This window comes from Diplotaxodon limnothrissa, linkage group LG3 (genome assembly GCF_057381915.1).
Source record: "Diplotaxodon limnothrissa isolate DT_005_m linkage group LG3, D_limnothrissa_male_GT1.1, whole genome shotgun sequence".
Classification (NCBI taxonomy): Eukaryota; Metazoa; Chordata; class Actinopteri; order Cichliformes; family Cichlidae; genus Diplotaxodon; species Diplotaxodon limnothrissa.
In genome coordinates this window covers 71,104,038-71,127,691 of record NC_140598.1, presented here as the reverse complement: position 1 = coordinate 71,127,691, position 23,654 = coordinate 71,104,038, and the positions used below count along the sequence as shown (strand labels likewise).

General features: G+C 57.5%; 1 protein-coding gene, 13 non-coding genes and 3 pseudogenes across 16 annotated transcripts in view; all 17 read left to right on the top strand.

Annotated features, from left to right (window-relative positions):
• Window positions 1-23,654, top strand: part of LOC146637699 (BPTF-associated chromatin complex component 1-like) — a 495,253-nt gene that overhangs the window by 367,541 nt on the left and 104,058 nt on the right. The window lies entirely within an intron of this gene.
• On the top strand, window positions 348-466 carry LOC146637754 (5S ribosomal RNA). The gene has a single exon (XR_014906027.1). It is a non-coding gene; the product is annotated as a 5S ribosomal RNA (ribosomal RNA).
• Window positions 1,485-1,603, top strand: LOC146637753 (5S ribosomal RNA). Its single transcript, XR_014905628.1, has one exon. It is a non-coding gene; the product is annotated as a 5S ribosomal RNA (ribosomal RNA).
• Window positions 3,129-3,247, top strand: LOC146637752 (5S ribosomal RNA). Its single transcript, XR_014906025.1, has one exon. It is a non-coding gene; the product is annotated as a 5S ribosomal RNA (ribosomal RNA).
• Window positions 4,104-4,222, top strand: LOC146637751 (5S ribosomal RNA). The gene has a single exon (XR_014906024.1). It is a non-coding gene; the product is annotated as a 5S ribosomal RNA (ribosomal RNA).
• LOC146637750 (5S ribosomal RNA) lies at window positions 5,789-5,907 on the top strand. The gene has a single exon (XR_014906059.1). It is a non-coding gene; the product is annotated as a 5S ribosomal RNA (ribosomal RNA).
• On the top strand, window positions 6,803-6,921 carry LOC146637749 (5S ribosomal RNA). The gene has a single exon (XR_014906023.1). It is a non-coding gene; the product is annotated as a 5S ribosomal RNA (ribosomal RNA).
• LOC146637748 (5S ribosomal RNA) lies at window positions 7,940-8,058 on the top strand. The gene has a single exon (XR_014906048.1). It is a non-coding gene; the product is annotated as a 5S ribosomal RNA (ribosomal RNA).
• LOC146637747 (5S ribosomal RNA) lies at window positions 8,954-9,072 on the top strand (annotated as a pseudogene).
• LOC146637746 (5S ribosomal RNA) lies at window positions 11,232-11,350 on the top strand. The gene has a single exon (XR_014906022.1). It is a non-coding gene; the product is annotated as a 5S ribosomal RNA (ribosomal RNA).
• On the top strand, window positions 12,372-12,490 carry LOC146637745 (5S ribosomal RNA). The gene has a single exon (XR_014905669.1). It is a non-coding gene; the product is annotated as a 5S ribosomal RNA (ribosomal RNA).
• LOC146637744 (5S ribosomal RNA) lies at window positions 13,325-13,443 on the top strand. Its single transcript, XR_014905556.1, has one exon. It is a non-coding gene; the product is annotated as a 5S ribosomal RNA (ribosomal RNA).
• Window positions 14,653-14,771, top strand: LOC146637743 (5S ribosomal RNA; annotated as a pseudogene).
• Window positions 15,794-15,912, top strand: LOC146637742 (5S ribosomal RNA). The gene has a single exon (XR_014906021.1). It is a non-coding gene; the product is annotated as a 5S ribosomal RNA (ribosomal RNA).
• LOC146637741 (5S ribosomal RNA) lies at window positions 18,348-18,466 on the top strand. The gene has a single exon (XR_014906020.1). It is a non-coding gene; the product is annotated as a 5S ribosomal RNA (ribosomal RNA).
• Window positions 21,761-21,879, top strand: LOC146637740 (5S ribosomal RNA; annotated as a pseudogene).
• Window positions 23,171-23,289, top strand: LOC146637739 (5S ribosomal RNA). Its single transcript, XR_014906019.1, has one exon. It is a non-coding gene; the product is annotated as a 5S ribosomal RNA (ribosomal RNA).

The following is a 23,654-nucleotide window of genomic DNA, read 5'->3' as shown; positions in this document are numbered from 1 at the left end:
GCCTGTGGCTCTTGCTCAGGCCACTTACACCACACCAGGGCCTGTGGCTCTTGCTCAGGCCACTCATATCACGCCAGGCCCTGTGCTTCTGGCCGAGGCCATCTTCACCAAACCAGGCCCTGTGCTGCTTGCTGTGGCCATGTACAACACACCAGGCCCTGTGCTGGTTCCAGAGGCCATCTTCAACAATCCAGGGCCTGTGCTGTTGGATAAATGCCAAACTGAGCCTTTGGGTTAGGGTATTATGCAAACATGCAGGTATGTTTATAGGATTGTCTTCGTAACTTCAGGTACTTGCCACCTAATCACTTGAATCCATAAATTGAGACATTGTGCTGGGCCCAGCAGCTTACGGCCATACCACCCTGAGCACGCCCGACCTCGTCTGATCTCGGAAGCTAAGCAGGGCTGGGCTTGGTTAGTACTTGGATGGGAGACTGCCTGGGAATACCTGGTGCTGTAAGCCTTTCATTTTCATGTCATTGAACCGCTTTTGATCCAGAGAAGGGGTGTATTAAAAGACCAAAAGCATCTGCCCATTAATGAGGGCTTATTAACGACATTGCTTTTGGCTCTTTTCCAATGTCTTGTGCTGCTAGCTGATGCAACCTACACCACACAAGGGCCTGAGTGACCGGCTGGGGCCACTTACACCACATCAGGGCCTGTGGCTCTGGCTGAGGCCACTTACACCACACCAGGGCCTGTGGCTGCTGGCTGAGGCCACTTACACCACACCAGGGCCTGTGGCTGCTGGCTGAGGCCACCTACACCACACCAGGGCATTAGTTGCTATTGAGGCCAATTACACCACACCAGGGTCTGTGGCTCTTGCTCAGGCCACTTACACCACACCAGGGCCTGTGGCACTGGCTGAGGCCACTTACACCACACCAGGGCCTGTGGCTGCTGGCTGAGGCCACTTACACCACACCAGGGCCTGTGGCTGCTGGCTGAGGCCACTTACACCACACCAGGGCCTGTGGCTGCTGGCTGAGGCCACCTACACCACACCAGGGCCTGTGGCTGCTGACTGAGGCGACTTAGTCACCAGGGCCCTTTTGCTGCTGGCTGAGGCCACTTACACCACACCAGTGCCTGTGGCTTCTGGCTGAGGCGACTTACACCACACCAGGGCCTGTGGCTGCTGGCTGAGGCCACTTACACCACACCAGGGCCTGTGGCTCTTGCTCAGGCCACTCACATCACACCAGACCCTGCGCTTCTGGCCGAGGCCATCTTCACCAAACCAGGCCCTGTGCTGCTTGCTGTGGCCATGTACAACACACCAGGCCCTGTGCTGGTTCCTGAGGCCATCTTCAACAATCCAGGGCCTGTGCTGTTGGATAAATGCCAAACTGAGCCTTTGGGTTAGGGTATTATGCAAACATGCAGGTATGGTTATAGGATTGTCTTCGTAACTTCAGGTACTTGCCACCTAATCACTTGAATCCATAAATTGAGACATTGTGCTGGGGCCAGCAGCTTACGGCCATACCACCCTGAGCACGCCCGACCTCGTCTGATCTCGGAAGCTAAGCAGGGCTGGGCTTGGTTAGTACTTGGATGGGAGACTACCTGGGAATACCTGGTGCTGTAAGCCTTTCATTTTCATGTCATTGAACCGCTTTTGATCCAGAGAAGGGGTGTATTAAAAGACCAAAAGCAGCTGCCCATTAATGAGGGCACATTAACGACACTGCTTTTGGCTCTTTTCCAATGTCTTGTGCTGCTAGCTGATGCCACCTACACCACACCAGGGCCTGAGTGACCGGCTGGGGCCACTTACACCACATCAGGGCCTGTGGCTCTGGCTGAGGCCACTTACACCACACCAGGGCCTGTGGCTGCTGGCTGAGGCCAGTTACACCACACCAGAGCCTGTGGCTGCTGGCTGAAGCCACTTACCCCACACCAGGGCCTTAGTTGCTATTGAGGCCACTTACACCACACCAGGGCCTGTGGCTGCTGGCTGAGGCCACCTACACCACACCAGGGCCTGTGGCTGCTGGCTGAGGCGACTTACACCACACCAGGGCCTTAGTTGCTATTGAGGCCAATTACACCACACCACGGTCTGTGGCTCTTGCTCAGGCCACTTACACCACACCAGGGCCTGTGGCTCTGGCTGAGGCCACTTACACCACACCAGGGCCTGTGGCTGCTGGCTGAGGCCAGTTACACCACACCAGGGCCTTAGTTGCTATTGAGGCCACTTACACCACACCAGGGCCTGTGGCTCTTGCTCAGGCCACTCACATCACACCAGGCCCTGCGGTTCTGGCCGAGGCCATCTTCACCAAACCTGGCCCTCTGCTGCTAGCTGTGGCCATGTACAACACACCAGGCCCTGTGCTGGTTCCTGAGGCCACTTACACCACACCAGTGCCTGTGGCTTCTGGCTGAGGCGACTTACACCACACCAGGGCCTGTGGCTCTTGCTCAGGCCACTCACATCACACCAGGCCCTGCGCTTCTGGCCGAGGCCATCTTCACCAAACCAGGCCCTGTGGCTCTTGCTCAGGCCACTTACACCACACCAGGGCCTTATTTGCTATTGAGGCCACTTACACCACACCAGGGCCTGTGGCTCTGGCTTAGGTCACTTACACCACACCAGGGCCTGTGGCACTTGCTCAGGCCACTTACACCACACCAGGGCCTGTGGCTGCTGGCTGAGGCCACTTACACCACACCAGGGCCTGTGGCTCTTGCTCAGGCCACTTACACCACACCAGGGCCTGTGGCACTGGCTGAGGCCACTTAGACCACACCAGGGCCTGTGGCTGCTGGCTGAGGCCACTTACAACACACCAGGGCCTGTGGCTGCTGGCTGAGGCCACTTACATCAAACCAGGGCCTGTGGCTGCTTGCTGAGGCCATCTTCACCAAACCAGGCCCTGTGCTGCTTGCTGTGGCCATGTAAAACACACCAGGTCCTGTGCTGGTTCTTGAGGCCATCTTCAACAATCCAGGGCCTGTGCTGTTGGATAAATGCCAAACTGAGCCTTTGGGTTAGGGTATTATGCAAACATGCAGGTATGGTTATAGGATTGTCTTCGTAACTTCAGGTACTTGCCACCTAATCACTTGAATCCATAAATTGAGACATTGTGCTGGGGCCAGCAGCTTACGGCCATACCACCCTGAGCACGCCCGACCTCGTCTGATCTCGGAAGCTAAGCAGGGCTGGGCTTGGTTAGTACTTGGATGGGAGACTGCCTGGGAATACCTGGTGCTGTAAGCCTTTCATTTTCATGTCATTGAACCGCTTTTGATCCAGAGAAGGGGTGTATTAAAAGACCAAAAGCAGCTCCCCATTAATGAGGGCACATTAACGACATTTTGGCTGTTTTCCAATGTCTTGTGCTGCTAGCTGATGCCACCTACACCACACCAGGGCCTGAGTGACCGGCTGGGGCCACTTACACCACATCAGGGCCTGTGGCTGCTGGCTGAGGCCACTTACACCACACCAGGGCCTGTGGCTGCTGGCTGAGGCCACCTACACCACACCAGGGCCTTAGTTGCTATTGAGGCCAATTACACCACACCAGGGTCTGTGGCTCTTGCTCAGGCCACTTACACCACACCAGGGCCTGTGGCACTGGCTGAGGCCACTTACACCACACCAGGGCCTGTGGCTGCTGGCTGAGGCCACTTACACCACACAAGGGCCTGTGGCTGCTGGCTGAGGCCACCTACACCACACCAGGGCCTGTGGCTGCTGGCTGAGGCCACTTACAACACACCAGGGCCTGTGGCTCTTGCTCAGGCCACTTACACCACACCAGGGCCTGTGGCTCTTGCTCAGGCCACTCACATCACACCAGGCCCTGCGCTTCTGGCCGAGGCCATCTTCACCAAACCAGGCCCTGTGCTGCTTGCTGTGGCCATGTACAACACACCAGGCCCTGTGCTGGTTCCTGAGGCCATCTTCAACAATCCAGGGCCTGTGCTGTTGGATAAATGCCAAACTGAGCCTTTGGGTTAGGGTATTATGCAAACATGCAGGTATGGTTATAGGATTGTCTTCGTAACTTCAGGTACTTGCCACCTAATCACTTGAATCCATAAATTGAGACATTGTGCTGGGGCCAGCAGCTTACGGCCATACCACCCTGAGCACGCCCGACCTCGTCTGATCTCGGAAGCTAAGCAGGGCTGGGCTTGGTTAGTACTTGGATGGGAGACTGCCTGGGAATACCTGGTGCTGTAAGCCTTTCCTTTTCATGTCATTGAACCGCTTTTGATCCAGAGAAGGGGTGTATTAAAAGACCAAAAGCATCTGCCCATTAATGAGGGCACATTAACAACACTGCTTTTGGCTCTTTTCCAATGTCTTGTGCTGCTAGCTGATGCCACCTACACCACACCAGGGCCTGAGTGACCGGCTGGGGCCACTTACACCACATCAGGGCCTGTGGCTCTGGCTGAGGCCACTTACACCACACCAGGGCCTGTGGCTGCTGGCTGAGGCCAGTTACACCACACCAGAGCCTGTGGCTGCTGGCTGAAGCCACTTACACCACACCAGGGCCTTAGTTGCTATTGAGGCCACTTACACCACACCAGGGCCTGTGGCTGCTGGCTGAGGCCACTTACACCACACCAGTGCCTGTGGCTTCTGGCTGAGGCGACTTACACCACACCAGGGCCTGTGGCTGCTGGCAGAGGCCACTTACACCACACCAGGGCCTGTGGCTCTTGCTCAGGCCACTTACACCACACCAGGGCCTTATTTGCTATTGAGGCCACTTACACCACACCAGGGCCTGTGGCTCTGGCTTAGGCCACTTACACCACACCAGGGCCTGTGGCACTTGCTCAGGCCACTTACACCACACCAGGGCCTGTGGCTCTTGCTCAGGCCACTTACACCACACCAGGCCCTGCGCTTCTGGCCGAGGCCATCTTCACCAAACCTGGCCCTCTGCTGCTAGCTGTGGCCATGTACAACACACCAGGCCCTGTGCTGGTTCCTGAGGCCACTTACACCACACCAGTGCCTGTGGCTTCTGGCTGAGGCGACTTACACCACACCAGGGCCTGTGGCTGCTGGCTGAGGCCACTTACACCACACCAGGGCCTGTGGCTCTTGCTCAGGCCACTCACATCACACCAGGCCCTGCGCTTCTGGCCGAGGCCATCTTCACCAAACCAGGCCCTGTGGCTCTTGCTCAGGCCACTTACACCACACCAGGGCCTTATTTGCTATTGAGGCCACTTACACCACACCAGGGCCTGTGGCTCTGGCTTAGGTCACTTACACCACACCAGGGCCTGTGGCACTTGCTCAGGCCACTTACACCACACCAGGGCCTGTGGCTGCTGGCTGAGGCCACTTACACCACACCAGGGCCTGTGGCTCTTGCTCAGGCCACTTACACCACACCAGGGCCTGTGGCACTGGCTGAGGCCACTTAGACCACACCAGGGCCTGTGGCTGCTGGCTGAGGCCACTTACAACACACCAGGGCCTGTGGCTGCTGGCTGAGGCCACTTACACCAAACCAGGGCCTGTGGCTGCTTGCTGAGGCCATCTTCACCAAACCAGGCCCTGTGCTGCTTGCTGTGGCCATGTAAAACACACCAGGTCCTGTGCTGGTTCTTGAGGCCATCTTCAACAATCCAGGGCCTGTGCTGTTGGATAAATGCCAAACTGAGCCTTTGGGTTAGGGTATTATGCAAACATGCAGGTATGGTTATAGGATTGTCTTCGTAACTTCAGGTACTTGCCACCTAATCACTTGAATCCATAAATTGAGACATTGTGCTGGGGCCAGCAGCTTACGGCCATACCACCCTGAGCACGCCCGACCTCATCTGATCTCGGAAGCTAAGCAGGGCTGGGCTTGGTTAGTACTTGGATGGGAGACTGCCTGGGAATACCTGGTGCTGTAAGCCTTTCATTTTCATGTCATTGAACCGCTTTTGATCCAGAGAAGGGGTGTATTAAAAGACCAAAAGCAGCTCCCCATTAATGAGGGCACATTAACGACATTTTGGCTGTTTTCCAATGTCTTGTGCTGCTAGCTGATGCCACCTACACCACACCAGGGCCTGAGTGACCGGCTGGGGCCACTTACACCACATCAGGGCCTGTGGCTGCTGGCTGAGGCCACTTACACCACACCAGGGCCTGTGGCTGCTGGCTGAGGCCACCTACACCACACCAGGGCCTTAGTTGCTATTGAGGCCAATTACACCACACCAGGGTCTGTGGCTCTTGCTCAGGCCACTTACACCACACCAGGGCCTGTGGCACTGGCTGAGGCCACTTACACCACACCAGGGCCTGTGGCTGCTGGCTGAGGCCACTTACACCACACAAGGGCCTGTGGCTGCTGGCTGAGGCCACCTACACCACTCCAGGGCCTGTGGCTGCTGGCTGAGGCCACTTACAACACACCAGGGCCTGTGGCTCTTGCTCAGGCCACTTACACCACACCAGGGCCTGTGGCTCTTGCTCAGGCCACTTACACCACACCAGGGCCTGTGGCTCTTGCTCAGGCCACTCACATCACACCAGGCCCTGCGCTTCTGGCCGAGGCCATCTTCACCAAACCAGGCCCTGTGCTGCTTGCTGTGGCCATGTACAACACACCAGGCCCTGTGCTGGTTCCTGAGGCCATCTTCAACAATCCAGGGCCTGTGCTGTTGGATAAATGCCAAACTGAGCCTTTGGGTTAGGGTATTATGCAAACATGCAGGTATGGTTATAGGATTGTCTTCGTAACTTCAGGTACTTGCCACCTAATCACTTGAATCCATAAATTGAGACATTGTGCTGGGGCCAGCAGCTTACGGCCATACCACCCTGAGCACGCCCGACCTCGTCTGATCTCGGAAGCTAAGCAGGGCTGGGCTTGGTTAGTACTTGGATGGGAGACTGCCTGGGAATACCTGGTGCTGTAAGCCTTTCCTTTTCATGTCATTGAACCGCTTTTGATCCAGAGAAGGGGTGTATTAAAAGACCAAAAGCATCTGCCCATTAATGAGGGCACATTAACAACACTGCTTTTGGCTCTTTTCCAATGTCTTGTGCTGCTAGCTGATGCCACCTACACCACACCAGGGCCTGAGTGACCGGCTGGGGCCACTTACACCACATCAGGGCCTGTGGCTCTGGCTGAGGCCACTTACACCACACCAGGGCCTGTGGCTGCTGGCTGAGGCCAGTTACACCACACCAGAGCCTGTGGCTGCTGGCTGAAGCCACTTACACCACACCAGGGCCTTAGTTGCTATTGAGGCCACTTACACCACACCAGGGCCTGTGGCTGCTGGCTGAGGCGACTTACACCACACCAGGGCCCTTTTGCTGCTGGCTGAGGCCACTTACACCACACCAGTGCCTGTGGCTTCTGGCTGAGGCGACTTACACCACACCAGGGCCTGTGGCTGCTGGCTGAGGCCACTTACACCACACCAGGGCCTGTGGCTCTTGCTCAGGCCACTCACATCACACCAGGCCCTGCGCTTCTGGCTGAGGCCATCTTCACCAAACCAGGCCCTGTGGCTCTTGCTCAGGCCACTTACACCACACCAGGGCCTTATTTGCTATTGAGGCCACTTACACCACACCAGGGCCTGTGGCTCTGGCTTAGGCCACTTACACCACACCAGGGCCTGTGGCACTTGCTCAGGCCACTTACATCAAACCAGGGCCTGTGGCTGCTTGCTGAGGCCATCTTCACCAAACCAGGCCCTGTGCTGCTTGCTGTGGCCATGTAAAACACACCAGGTCCTGTGCTGGTTCTTGAGGCCATCTTCAACAATCCAGGGCCTGTGCTGTTGGATAAATGCCAAACTGAGCCTTTGGGTTAGGGTATTATGCAAACATGCAGGTATGGTTATAGGATTGTCTTCGTAACTTCAGGTACTTGCCACCTAATCACTTGAATCCATAAATTGAGACATTGTGCTGGGGCCAGCAGCTTACGGCCATACCACCCTGAGCACGCCCGACCTCATCTGATCTCGGAAGCTAAGCAGGGCTGGGCTTGGTTAGTACTTGGATGGGAGACTGCCTGGGAATACCTGGTGCTGTAAGCCTTTCATTTTCATGTCATTGAACCGCTTTTGATCCAGAGAAGGGGTGTATTAAAAGACCAAAAGCAGCTCCCCATTAATGAGGGCACATTAACGACATTTTGGCTGTTTTCCAATGTCTTGTGCTGCTAGCTGATGCCACCTACACCACACCAGGGCCTGAGTGACCGGCTGGGGCCACTTACACCACATCAGGGCCTGTGGCTGCTGGCTGAGGCCACTTACACCACACCAGGGCCTGTGGCTGCTGGCTGAGGCCACCTACACCACACCAGGGCCTTAGTTGCTATTGAGGCCAATTACACCACACCAGGGTCTGTGGCTCTTGCTCAGGCCACTTACACCACACCAGGGCCTGTGGCACTGGCTGAGGCCACTTACACCACACCAGGGCCTGTGGCTGCTGGCTGAGGCCACTTACACCACACAAGGGCCTGTGGCTGCTGGCTGAGGCCACCTACACCACTCCAGGGCCTGTGGCTGCTGGCTGAGGCCACTTACAACACACCAGGGCCTGTGGCTCTTGCTCAGGCCACTTACACCACACCAGGGCCTGTGGCTCTTGCTCAGGCCACTTACACCACACCAGGGCCTGTGGCTCTTGCTCAGGCCACTCACATCACACCAGGCCCTGCGCTTCTGGCCGAGGCCATCTTCACCAAACCAGGCCCTGTGCTGCTTGCTGTGGCCATGTACAACACACCAGGCCCTGTGCTGGTTCCTGAGGCCATCTTCAACAATCCAGGGCCTGTGCTGTTGGATAAATGCCAAACTGAGCCTTTGGGTTAGGGTATTATGCAAACATGCAGGTATGGTTATAGGATTGTCTTCGTAACTTCAGGTACTTGCCACCTAATCACTTGAATCCATAAATTGAGACATTGTGCTGGGGCCAGCAGCTTACGGCCATACCACCCTGAGCACGCCCGACCTCGTCTGATCTCGGAAGCTAAGCAGGGCTGGGCTTGGTTAGTACTTGGATGGGAGACTGCCTGGGAATACCTGGTGCTATAAGCCTTTCCTTTTCATGTCATTGAACCGCTTTTGATCCAGAGAAGGGGTGTATTAAAAGACCAAAAGCATCTGCCCATTAATGAGGGCACATTAACAACACTGCTTTTGGCTCTTTTCCAATGTCTTGTGCTGCTAGCTGATGCCACCTACACCACACCAGGGCCTGAGTGACCGGCTGGGGCCACTTACACCACATCAGGGCCTGTGGCTCTGGCTGAGGCCACTTACACCACACCAGGGCCTGTGGCTGCTGGCTGAGGCCAGTTACACCACACCAGAGCCTGTGGCTGCTGGCTGAAGCCACTTACACCACACCAGGGCCTTAGTTGCTATTGAGGCCACTTACACCACACCAGGGCCTGTGGCTGCTGGCTGAGGCCACCTACACCACACCAGGGCCTGTGGCTGCTGGCTGAGGCGACTTACACCACACCAGGGCCCTTTTGCTGCTGGCTGAGGCCACTTACACCACACCAGTGCCTGTGGCTTCTGGCTGAGGCGACTTACACCACACCAGGGCCTGTGGCTGCTGGCTGAGGCCACTTACACCACACCAGGGCCTGTGGCTCTTGCTCAGGCCACTCACATCACACCAGGCCCTGCGCTTCTGGCTGAGGCCATCTTCACCAAACCAGGCCCTGTGGCTCTTGCTCAGGCCACTTACACCACACCAGGGCCTTATTTGCTATTGAGGCCACTTACACCACACCAGGGCCTGTGGCTCTGGCTTAGGCCACTTACACCACACCAGGGCCTGTGGCACTTGCTCAGGCCACTTACACCACACCAGGGCCTGTGGCTCTTGCTCAGGCCACTTACACCACACCAGGGCCTGTGGCACTGGCTGAGGCCACTTAGACCACACCAGGGCCTGTGGCTGCTGGCTGAGGCCACTTACAACACACCAGGGCCTGTGGCTGCTGGCTGAGGCCACTTACACCAAACCAGGGCCTGTGGTTCTTGCTCAGGCCACTTACACCACACCAGGGCCTGTGGCTGCTGGCTGAGGCCACTTACAACACACCAGGGCCTGTGGCTGCTGGCTGAGACCACTTACACCACACCAGGGCCTGTGGCTCTTGCTCAGGCCACTTACACCACACCAGGGCCTGTGGCTCTTGCTCAGGCCACTTACACCACACCAGGGCCTGTGGCTCTTGCTCAGGCCACTTACACCACACCAGGGCCCTTTTGCTGCTGGCTGAGGCCACTTACACCACACCAGTGCCTGTGGCTTCTGGCTGAGGCGACTTACACCACACCAGGGCCTGTGGCTGCTGACTGAGGCCACTTACACCACACCAGGGCCTGTGGCTCTTGCTCAGGCCACTCACATCACACCAGGCCCTGCGCTTCTGGCCGAGGCCATCTTCACCAAACCAGGCCCTGTGCTGCTTGCTGTGGCCATGTACAACACACCAGGCCCTGTGCTGTTTCCTGAGGCCATCTTCAACAATCCAGGGCCTGAGTGACCGGCTGGGGCCACTTACACCACATCAGGGCCTGTGGCTCTGGCTGAGGCCACTTACACCACACCAGGGCCTGTGGCTGCTGGCTGAGGCCACCTACACCACACCAGGGCCTTAGTTGCTATTGAGGCCAATTACACCACACCAGGGTCTGTGGCTCTTGCTCAGGCCACTTACACCACACCAGGGCCTGTGGCACTGGCTGAGGCCACTTACACCACACCAGGGCCTGTGGCTGCTGGCTGAGGCCACTTACACCACACAAGGGCCTGTGGCTGCTGGCTGAGGCCACTTACAACACACCAGGGCCTGTGGCTCTTGCTCAGGCCACTTACACCACACCAGGGCCTGTGGCTCTTGCTCAGGCCACTTACACCACACCAGGGCCTGTGGCTCTTGCTCAGGCCACTCATATCACGCCAGGCCCTGTGCTTCTGGCCGAGGCCATCTTCACCAAACCAGGCCCTGTGCTGCTTGCTGTGGCCATGTACAACACACCAGGCCCTGTGCTGGTTCCAGAGGCCATCTTCAACAATCCAGGGCCTGTGCTGTTGGATAAATGCCAAACTGAGCCTTTGGGTTAGGGTATTATGCAAACATGCAGGTATGTTTATAGGATTGTCTTCGTAACTTCAGGTACTTGCCACCTAATCACTTGAATCCATAAATTGAGACATTGTGCTGGGCCCAGCAGCTTACGGCCATACCACCCTGAGCACGCCCGACCTCGTCTGATCTCGGAAGCTAAGCAGGGCTGGGCTTGGTTAGTACTTGGATGGGAGACTGCCTGGGAATACCTGGTGCTGTAAGCCTTTCATTTTCATGTCATTGAACCGCTTTTGATCCAGAGAAGGGGTGTATTAAAAGACCAAAAGCATCTGCCCATTAATGAGGGCTTATTAACGACATTGCTTTTGGCTCTTTTCCAATGTCTTGTGCTGCTAGCTGATGCAACCTACACCACACAAGGGCCTGAGTGACCGGCTGGGGCCACTTACACCACATCAGGGCCTGTGGCTCTGGCTGAGGCCACTTACACCACACCAGGGCCTGTGGCTGCTGGCTGAGGCCACTTACACCACACCAGGGCCTGTGGCTGCTGGCTGAGGCCACCTACACCACACCAGGGCATTAGTTGCTATTGAGGCCAATTACACCACACCAGGGTCTGTGGCTCTTGCTCAGGCCACTTACACCACACCAGGGCCTGTGGCACTGGCTGAGGCCACTTACACCACACCAGGGCCTGTGGCTGCTGGCTGAGGCCACTTACACCACACCAGGGCCTGTGGCTGCTGGCTGAGGCCACTTACACCACACCAGGGCCTGTGGCTGCTGGCTGAGGCCACCTACACCACACCAGGGCCTGTGGCTGCTGACTGAGGCGACTTACACCACACCAGGGCCCTTTTGCTGCTGGCTGAGGCCACTTACACCACACCAGTGCCTGTGGCTTCTGGCTGAGGCGACTTACACCACACCAGGGCCTGTGGCTGCTGGCTGAGGCCACTTACACCACACCAGGGCCTGTGGCTCTTGCTCAGGCCACTCACATCACACCAGACCCTGCGCTTCTGGCCGAGGCCATCTTCACCAAACCAGGCCCTGTGCTGCTTGCTGTGGCCATGTACAACACACCAGGCCCTGTGCTGGTTCCTGAGGCCATCTTCAACAATCCAGGGCCTGTGCTGTTGGATAAATGCCAAACTGAGCCTTTGGGTTAGGGTATTATGCAAACATGCAGGTATGGTTATAGGATTGTCTTCGTAACTTCAGGTACTTGCCACCTAATCACTTGAATCCATAAATTGAGACATTGTGCTGGGGCCAGCAGCTTACGGCCATACCACCCTGAGCACGCCCGACCTCGTCTGATCTCGGAAGCTAAGCAGGGCTGGGCTTGGTTAGTACTTGGATGGGAGACTCCCTGGGAATACCTGGTGCTGTAAGCCTTTCATTTTCATGTCATTGAACCGCTTTTGATCCAGAGAAGGGGTGTATTAAAAGACCAAAAGCAGCTCCCCATTAATGAGGGCACATTAACGACATTGCTTTTGGCTCTTTTCCAATGTCTTGTGCTGCTAGCTGATGCCACCTACACCACACCAGGGCCTGAGTGACCGGCTGGGGCCACTTACACCACATCAGGGCCTGTGGCTCTGGCTGAGGCCACTTACACCACACCAGGGCCTGTGGCTGCTGGCTGAGGCCACCTACACCACACCAGGGCCTTAGTTGCTATTGAGACCGATTACACCACACCAGGGTCTGTGGCTCTTGCTCAGGCCACTTACACCACACCAGGGCCTGTGGCACTGGCTGAGGCCACTTAGACCACACCAGGGCCTGTGGCTGCTGGCTGAGGCCACTTACACCACACAAGGGCCTGTGGCTGCTGGCTGAGGCCACCTACACCACACCAGGGCCTGTGGCTGCTGGCTGAGGCCACTTACAACACACCAGGGCCTGTGGCTCTTGCTCAGGCCACTCATATCACACCAGGCCCTGTGCTTCTGGCCGAGGCCATCTTCACCAAACCAGGCCCTGTGCTGCTTGCTGTGGCCATGTACAACACACCAGGTCCTGTGCTGGTTCCTGAGGCCATCTTCAACAATCCAGGGCCTGTGCTGTTGGATAAATGCCAAACTGAGCCTTTGGGTTAGGGTATTATGCAAACATGCAGGGATGGTTATAGGATTGTCTTCGTAACTTCAGGTACTTGCCACCTCATCACTTGAATCCATAAATTGAGACATTGTGCTGGGGCCAGCAGCTTACGGCCAGCAGCTTACGGCCATACCACCCTGAGCACGCCCGACCTCGTCTGATCTCGGAAGCTAAGCAGGGCTGGGCTTGGTTAGTACTTGGATGGGAGACTGCCTGGGAATACCTGGTGCTGTAAGTCTTTCATTTTCATGTCATTGAACCGCTTTTGATCCAGAGAAGGGGTGTATTAAAAGACCAAAAGCAGCTGCCCATTAATGAGGGCACATTAACGACACTGCTTTTGGCTCTTTTCCAATGTCTTGTGCTGCTAGCTGATGCCACCTACACCACACCAGGGCCTAAGTGACCGGCTGGGGCCACTTACACCACATCAGGGCCTGTGGCTCTGGCTGAGGCCACTTACACCACACCAGGGCCTGTGGCTGCTGGCTGAGGCCAGTTACACCACACCAGGGCCTTAGTTGCTATTGAGGCCACTTACACCACACCAGGGCCTGTGGCTCTTGCTCAGGCCACTCACATCACACCAGGCCCTGCGCTTCTGGCCGAGGCCATCTTCACCAAACCTGGCCCTCTGCTGCTAGCTGTGGCCATGTACAACACACCAGGCCCTGTGCTGGTTCCTGAGGCCACTTACACCACACCAGTGCCTGTGGCTTCTGGCTGAGGCGACTTACACCACACCAGGGCCTGTGGCTCTTGCTCAGGCCACTCACATCACACCAGGCCCTGCGCTTCTGGCCGAGGCCATCTTCACCAAACCAGGCCCTGTGGCTCTTGCTCAGGCCACTTACACCACACCAGGGCCTTATTTGCTATTGAGGCCACTTACACCACACCAGGGCCTGTGGCTCTGGCTTAGGTCACTTACACCACACCAGGGCCTGTGGCACTTGCTCAGGCCACTTACACCACACCAGGGCCTGTGGCTGCTGGCTGAGGCCACTTACACCACACCAGGGCCTGTGGCTCTTGCTCAGGCCACTTACACCACACCAGGGCCTGTGGCACTGGCTGAGGCCACTTAGACCACACCAGGGCCTGTGGCTGCTGGCTGAGGCCACTTACACCACACCAGGGCCTGTGGCTCTTGCTCAGGCCACTCACATCACACCAGGCCCTGCGCTTCTGGCCGAGGCCATCTTCACCAAACCAGGCCTTGTGCTGCTTGCTGTGGCCATGTACAACACACCAGGCCCTGTGCTGGTTCCTGAGGCCATCTTCAACAATCCAGGGCCTGTGCTGTTGGATAAATGCCAAACTGAGCCTTTGGGTTAGGGTATTATGCAAACATGCAGGTATGGTTATAGGATTGTCTTCGTAACTTCAGGTACTTGCCACCTAATCACTTGAATCCATAAATTGAGACATTGTGCTGGAGCCAGCAGCTTACGGCCATACCACCCTCAGCACGCCCGACCTCGTCTGATCTCGGAAGCTAAGCAGGGCTGGGCTTGGTTAGTACTTGGATGGGAGACTGCCTGGGAATACCTGGTGCTGTAAGCCTTTGATTTTCATGTCATTGAACCGCTTTTGATCCAGAGAAGGGGTGTATTAAAAGACCAAAAGCAGCTGCCCATTAATGAGGGCACATTAACGACACTGCTTTTGGCTCTTTTCCAATGTCTTGTGCTGCTAGCTGATGCCACCTACACCACACCAGGGCCTGAGTGACCGGCTGGGGCCACTTACACCACATCAGGGCCTGTGGCTCTGGCTGAGGCCACTTACACCACACCAGGGCCTGTGGCTGCTGGCTGAGGCCACCTACACCACACCAGAGCCTGTGGCTGCTGGCTGAAGCCACTTACACCACACCAGGGCCTTAGTTGCTATTGAGGCCACTTACACCACACCAGGGCCTGTGGCTGCTGGCTGAGGCCACCTACACCACACCAGGGCCTGTGGCTGCTGGCTGAGGCGACTTACACCACACCAGGGCCCTTTTGCTTCTGGCTGAGGCCACTTACACCACACCAGTGCCTGTGGCTTCTGGCTCAGGCGACTTACACCACACCAGTGCCTGTGGCTTCTGGCTCAGGCGACTTACACCACACCAGGGCCTGTGGCTGCTGGCTGAGGCCACTTACACCACACCAGGGCCTGTGGCTCTTGCTCAGGCCACTTACACCACACCAGTGCCTGTGGCTTCTGGCTCAGGCGACTTACACCACACCAGGGCCTGTGGCTGCTGGCTGAGGCCACTTACACCACACCAGGGCCTGTGGCTCTTGCTCAGGCCACTCACATCACACCAGGCCCTGCGCTTCTGGCCGAGGCCATCTTCACCAAACCAGGCCCTGTGCTGCTTGCTGTGGCCATGTACAACACACCAGGCCCTGTGCTGGTTCCTGAGGCCATCTTCAACAATCCAGGGCCTGTGCTGTTGGATAAATGCCAAACTGAGCCTTTGGGTTAGGGTATTATGCAAACATGCAGGTATGGTTATAGGATTGTCTTCGTAACTTCAGGTACTTGCCACCTAATCACTTGAATCCATAAATTGAGACATTGTGCTGGGGCCAGCAGCTTACGGCCATACCACCCTGAGCACGCCCGACCTCGTCTGATCTCGGAAGCTAAGCAGGGCTGGGCTTGGTTAGTACTTGGATGGGAGACTGCCTGGGAATACCTGGTGCTGTAAGCCTTTCATGTCATTGAACCGCTTTTGATCCAGAGAAGGGGTGTATTAAAAGACCAAAAGCAGCTGCCCATTAATGAGGGCACATTAACGACACTGCTTTTGGCTCTTTTCCAATGTCTTGTGCTGCTAGCTGATTCCACCTACACCACACCAGGGCCTGAGTGACCGGCTGGGGCCACTTACACCACATCAGGGCCTGTGGCTCTGGCTGAGGCCACTTACACCACACCAGGGCCTGTGGCTGCTGGCTGAGGCCAGTTACACCACACCAGAGCCTGTGGCTGCTGGCTGAAGCCACTTACCCCACACCAGGGCCTTAGTTGCTATTGAGGCCACTTACACCACACCAGGGCCTGTGGCTGCTGGCTGAGGCCACCTACACCACACCAGGGCCTGTGGCTGCTGGCTGAGGCGACTTACACCACACCAGGGCCTTAGTTGCTATTGAGGCCAATTACACCACACCAGGGTCTGTGGCTCTTGCTCAGGCCACTTACACCACACCAGGGCCTGTGGCACTGGCTGAGGCCACTTACACCACACCAGGGCCTGTGGCTGCTGGCTGAGGCCACTTACACCACACAAGGGCCTGTGGCTGCTGGCTGAGGCCACCTACACCACACCAGGGCCTGTGGCTGCTGGCTGAGACCACTTACACCACACCAGGGCCTGTGGCTGCTGGCTGAGACCACTTACACCACACCAGGGCCTGTGGCTCTTGCTCAGGCCACTTACACCACACCAGGGCCTGTGGCTCTTGCTCAGGCCACTTACACCACACCAGGGCCTGTGGCTCTTGCTCAGGCCACTTACACCACACCAGGGCCCTTTTGCTGCTGGCTGAGGCCACTTACACCACACCAGTGCCTGTGGCTTCTGGCTGAGGCGACTTACACCACACCAGGGCCTGTGGCTGCTGGCTGAGGCCACTTACACCACACCAGGGCCTGTGGCTGCTGGCTGAGGCCACCTACACCACACCAGGGCCTGTGGCTGCTGGCTGAGGCCACTTACACCACACCAGGGCCTTAGTTGCTATTGAGGCCAATTACACCACACCAGGGTCTGTGGCTCTTGCTCAGGCCACTTACACCACACCAGGGCCTGTGGCACTGGCTGAGGCCACTTACACCACACCAGGGCCTGTGGCTGCTGGCTGAGGCCACTTACACCACACAAGGGCCTGTGGCTGCTGGCTGAGGCCACTTACAACACACCAGGGCCTGTGGCTGCTGGCTGAGGCCACCTACACCACACCAGGGCCTTAGTTGCTATTGAGGCCAATTACACCACACCAGGGTCTGTGGCTCTTGCTCAGGCCACTTACACCACACCAGGGCCTGTGGCACTGGCTGAGGCCACTTACACCACACCAGGGCCTGTGGCTGCTGGCTGAGGCCACTTACACCACACAAGGGCCTGTGGCTGCTGGCTGAGGCCACCTACACCACACCAGGGCCTGTGGCACTGGCTGAGGCCACTTACACCACACCAGGGCCTGTGGCTGCTGGCTGAGGCCACTTACACCACACAAGGGCCTGTGGCTGCTGGCTGAGGCGACTTACACCACACCAGGGCCTGTGGCTGCTGGCTGAGGCCACTTACACCACACCAGGGCCTGTGTCTGCTGGCTGAGGCCACTTACACCACACCAGGGCCTTAGTTGCTATTGAGGCCAATTACACCACACCAGGGTCTGTGGCTCTTGCTCAGGCCACTTACACCACACCAGGGCCTGTGGCACTGGCTGAGGCCACTTACACCACACCAGGGCCTGTGGCTGCTGGCTGAGGCCACTTACACCACACAAGGGCCTGTGGCTGCTGGCTGAGGCCACCTACACCACACCAGGGCCTGTGGCTGCTGGCTGAGACCACTTACACCACACCAGGGCCTGTGGCTCTTGCTCAGGCCACTTACACCACACCAGGGCCTGTGGCTCTTGCTCAGGCCACTTACACCACACCAGGGCCTGTGGCTCTTGCTCAGGCCACTTACACCACACCAGGGCCCTTTTGCTGCTGGCTGAGGCCACTTACACCACACCAGTGCCTGTGGCTTCTGGCTGAGGCGACTTACACCACACCAGGGCCTGTGGCTGCTGGCTGAGGCCACTTACACCACACCAGGGCCTGTGGCTCTTGCTCAGGCCACTCACATCACACCAGGCCCTGCGCTTCTGGCCGAGGCCATCTTCACCAAACCAGGCCCTGTGCTGCTTGCTGTGGCCATGTACAACACACCAGGCCCTGTGCTGGTTCCTGAGGCCATCTTCAACAATCCAGGGCCTGTGCTGTTGGATAAATGCCAAACTGAGCCTTTGGGTTAGGGTATTATGCAAACATGCAGGTATGGTTATAGGATTGTCTTCGTAACTTCAGGTACTTGCCACCTAATCACTTGAATCCATAAATTGAGACATTGTGCTGGGGCCAGCAGCTTACGGCCATACCACCCTGAGCACGCCCGACCTCGTCTGATCTCGGAAGCTAAGCAGGGCTGGGCTTGGTTAGTACTTGGATGGGAGACTGCCTGGGAATACCTGGTGCTGTAAGCCTTTCATGTCATTGAACCGCTTTTGATCCAGAGAAGGGGTGTATTAAAAGACCAAAAGCAGCTGCCCATTAATGAGGGCACATTAACGACACTGCTTTTGGCTCTTTTCCAATGTCTTGTGCTGCTAGCTGATTCCACCTACACCACACCAGGGCCTGAGTGACCGGCTGGGGCCACTTACACCACATCAGGGCCTGTGGCTCTGGCTGAGGCCACTTACACCACACCAGGGCCTGTGGCTGCTGGCTGAGGCCAGTTACACCACACCAGAGCCTGTGGCTGCTGGCTGAAGCCACTTACCCCACACCAGGGCCTTAGTTGCTATTGAGGCCACTTACACCACACCAGGGCCTGTGGCTGCTGGCTGAGGCCACCTACACCACACCAGGGCCTGTGGCTGCTGGCTGAGGCGACTTACACCACACCAGGGCCTTAGTTGCTATTGAGGCCAATTACACCACACCAGGGTCTGTGGCTCTTGCTCAGGCCACTTACACCACACCAGGGCCTGTGGCACTGGCTGAGGCCACTTACACCACACCAGGGCCTGTGGCTGCTGGCTGAGGCCACTTACACCACACAAGGGCCTGTGGCTGCTGGCTGAGGCCACCTACACCACACCAGGGCCTGTGGCTGCTGGCTGAGACCACTTACACCACACCAGGGCCTGTGGCTGCTGGCTGAGACCACTTACACCACACCAGGGCCTGTGGCTCTTGCTCAGGCCACTTACACCACACCAGGGCCTGTGGCTCTTGCTCAGGCCACTTACACCACACCAGGGCCTGTGGCTCTTGCTCAGGCCACTTACACCACACCAGGGCCCTTTTGCTGCTGGCTGAGGCCACTTACACCACACCAGTGCCTGTGGCTTCTGGCTGAGGCGACTTACACCACACCAGGGCCTGTGGCTGCTGGCTGAGGCCACTTACACCACACCAGGGCCTGTGGCTGCTGGCTGAGGCCACCTACACCACACCAGGGCCTGTGGCTGCTGGCTGAGGCCACTTACACCACACCAGGGCCTTAGTTGCTATTGAGGCCAATTACACCACACCAGGGTCTGTGGCTCTTGCTCAGGCCACTTACACCACACCAGGGCCTGTGGCACTGGCTGAGGCCACTTACACCACACCAGGGCCTGTGGCTGCTGGCTGAGGCCACTTACACCACACAAGGGCCTGTGGCTGCTGGCTGAGGCCACTTACAACACACCAGGGCCTGTGGCTGCTGGCTGAGGCCACCTACACCACACCAGGGCCTTAGTTGCTATTGAGGCCAATTACACCACACCAGGGTCTGTGGCTCTTGCTCAGGCCACTTACACCACACCAGGGCCTGTGGCACTGGCTGAGGCCACTTACACCACACCAGGGCCTGTGGCTGCTGGCTGAGGCCACTTACACCACACAAGGGCCTGTGGCTGCTGGCTGAGGCCACCTACACCACACCAGGGCCTGTGGCTGCTGGCTGAGACCACTTACACCACACCAGGGCCTGTGGCTCTTGCTCAGGCCACTTACACCACACCAGGGCCTGTGGCTCTTGCTCAGGCCACTTACACCACACCAGGGCCTGTGGCTCTTGCTCAGGCCACTTACACCACACCAGGGCCCTTTTGCTGCTGGCTGAGGCCACTTACACCACACCAGTGCCTGTGGCTTCTGGCTGAGGCGACTTACACCACACCAGGGCCTGTGGCTGCTGACTGAGGCCACTTACACCACACCAGGGCCTGTGGCTCTTGCTCAGGCCACTCACATCACACCAGGCCCTGCGCTTCTGGCCGAGGCCATCTTCACCAAACCAGGCCCTGTGCTGCTTGCTGTGGCCATGTACAACACACCAGGCCCTGTGCTGGTTCCTGAGGCCATCTTCAACAATCCAGGGCCTGAGTGACCGGCTGGGGCCACTTACACCACATCAGGGCCTGTGGCTCTGGCTGAGGCCACTTACACCACACCAGGGCCTGTGGCTGCTGGCTGAGGCCACCTACACCACACCAGGGCCTTAGTTGCTATTGAGGCCAATTACACCACACCAGGGTCTGTGGCTCTTGCTCAGGCCACTTACACCACACCAGGCCCTGCGCTTCTGGCTGAGGCCATCTTCACCAAACCAGGCCCTGTGGCTCTTGCTCAGGCCACTTACACCACACCAGGGCCTTATTTGCTATTGAGGCCACTTACACCACACCAGGGCCTGTGGCTCTGGCTTAGGCCACTTACACCACACCAGGGCCTGTGGCACTTGCTCAGGCCACTTACACCACACCAGGGCCTGTGGCTCTTGCTCAGGCCACTTACACCACACCAGGCCCTGCGCTTCTGGCCGAGGCCATCTTCACCAAACCTGGCCCTCTGCTGCTAGCTGTGGCCATGTACAACACACCAGGCCCTGTGCTGGTTCCTGAGGCCACTTACACCACACCAGTGCCTGTGGCTTCTGGCTGAGGCGACTTACACCACACCAGGGCCTGTGGCTGCTGGCTGAGGCCACTTACACCACACCAGGGCCTGTGGCTCTTGCTCAGGCCACTCACATCACACCAGGCCCTGCGCTTCTGGCCGAGGCCATCTTCACCAAACCAGGCCCTGTGGCTCTTGCTCAGGCCACTTACACCACACCAGGGCCTTATTTGCTATTGAGGCCACTTACACCACACCAGGGCCTGTGGCTCTGGCTTAGGTCACTTACACCACACCAGGGCCTGTGGCACTTGCTCAGGCCACTTACACCACACCAGGGCCCTTTTGCTGCTGGCTGAGGCCACTTACACCACACCAGGGCCTGTGGCACTGGCTGAGGCCACTTACACCACACCAGGGCCTGTGGCTGCTGGCTGAGGCCACTTACACCACACCAGGGCCTGTGGCTCTTGCTCAGGCCACTTACACCACACCAGGGCCTGTGGCACTGGCTGAGGCCACTTAGACCACACCAGGGCCTGTGGCTGCTGGCTGAGGCCACTTACAACACACCAGGGCCTGTGGCTGCTGGCTGAGGCCACTTCCACCACACCAGGGCCTGTGGCTGCTTGCTGAGGCCATCTTCACCATACCAGGCCCTGTGCTGCTTGCTGTGGCCATGTAAAACACACCAGGTCCTGTGCTGGTTCTTGAGGCCATCTTCAACAATCCAGGGCCTGTGCTGTTGGATAAATGCCAAACTGAGCCTTTGGGTTAGGGTATTATGCAAACATGCAGGTATGGTTATAGGATTGTCTTCGTAACTTCAGGTACTTGCCACCTAATCACTTGAATCCATAAATTGAGACATTGTGCTGGGGCCAGCAGCTTACGGCCATACCACCCTGAGCACCCCCGACCTCGTCTGATCTAGTAAGCTAAGCAGGGCTGGGCTTGGTTAGTACTTGGATGGGAGACTGCCTGGGAATACCTTGTCCTGTAAGCCTTTCATGTCATTGAACCGCTTTTGATCCAGAGAAGGGGTGTATTAAAAGACCAAAAGCAGCTGCCCATTAATGAGGGCACATTAACGACACTGCTTTTGGCTCTTTTCCAATGTCTTGTGCTGCTAGCTGATGCCACCTACACCACACCAGGGCCTAAGTGACCGGCTGGGGCCACTTACACCACATCAGGGCCTGTGGCTGCTGGCTGAGGCCACTTACACCACACCAGGGCCTGTGGCTGCTGGCTGAGGCCACCTACACCCCACCAGGGCCTGTGGCTGCTAGCTGATGCCACCTACACCACACCAGGGCCTGAGTGACCGGCTGGGGCCACTTACACCACATCAGGGCCTGTGGCTCTGGCTGAGGCCACTTACACCACACCAGGGCCTGTGGCTGCTGGCTGAGGCCAGTTACACCACACCAGAGCCTGTGGCTGCTGGCTGAAGCCACTTACACCACACCAGGGCCTGTGGCTGCTGGCTGAGGCCACCTACACCACACCAGGGCCTTAGTTGCTATTGAGGCCAATTACACCACACCAGGGCCTGTGGCACTGGCTGAGGCCACCTACACCACACCAGGGAATTAGTTGCTATTGAGGCCAATTACACCACACCAGGGTCTGTGGCTCTTGCTCAGGCCACTTACACCACACCAGGGCCTGTGGCACTGGCTGAGGCCACTTACACCACACCAGGGCCTGTGGCTGCTGGCTGAGGCCACTTACACCACACCAGGGCCTGTGGCTGCTGGCTGAGGCCACTTACACCACACCAGGGCCTGTGGCTGCTGGCTGAGGCCACCTACACCACACCAGGGCCTGTGGCTGCTGACTGAGGAGACTTACACCACACCAGGGCCCTTTTGCTGCTGGCTGAGGCCACTTACACCACACCAGTGCCTGTGGCTTCTGGCTGAGGCGACTTACACCACACCAGGGCCTGTGGCTGCTGGCTGAGGCCACTTACACCACACCAGGGCCTGTGGCTCTTGCTCAGGCCACTCACATCACACCAGGCCCTGCGCTTCTGGCCGAGGCCATCTTCACCAAACCAGGCCCTGTGCTGCTTGCTGTGGCCATGTACAACACACCAGGCCCTGTGCTGGTTCCTGAGGCCATCTTCAACAATCCAGGGCCTGTGCTGTTGGATAAATGCCAAACTGAGTCTTTGGGTTAGGGTATTATGCAAACATGCAGGTATGGTTATAGGATTGTCTTCGTAACTTCAGGTACTTGCCACCTAATCACTTGAATCCATAAATTGAGACATTGTGCTGGGGCCAGCAGCTTACGGCCATACCACCCTGAGCACGCCCGACCTCGTCTGATCTCGGAAGCTAAGCAGGGCTGGGCTTGGTTAGTACTTGGATGGGAGACTGCCTGGGAATACCTGGTGCTGTAAGCCTTTCCTTTTCATGTCATTGAACCGCTTTTGATCCAGAGAAGGGGTGTATTAAAAGACCAAAAGCATCTGCCCATTAATGAGGGCACATTAACAACACTGCTTTTGGCTCTTTTCCAATGTCTTGTGCTGCTAGCTGATGCCACCTACACCACACCAGGGCCTGAGTGACCAGCTGGGGCCACTTACACCACATCAGGGCCTGTGGCTCTGGCTGAGGCCACTTACACCACACCAGGGCCTGTGGCTGCTGGCTGAGGCCAGTTACACCACACCAGAGCCTGTGGCTGCTGGCTGAAGCCACTTACACCACACCAGGGCCTTAGTTGCTATTGAGGCCACTTACACCACACCAGGGCCTGTGGCTG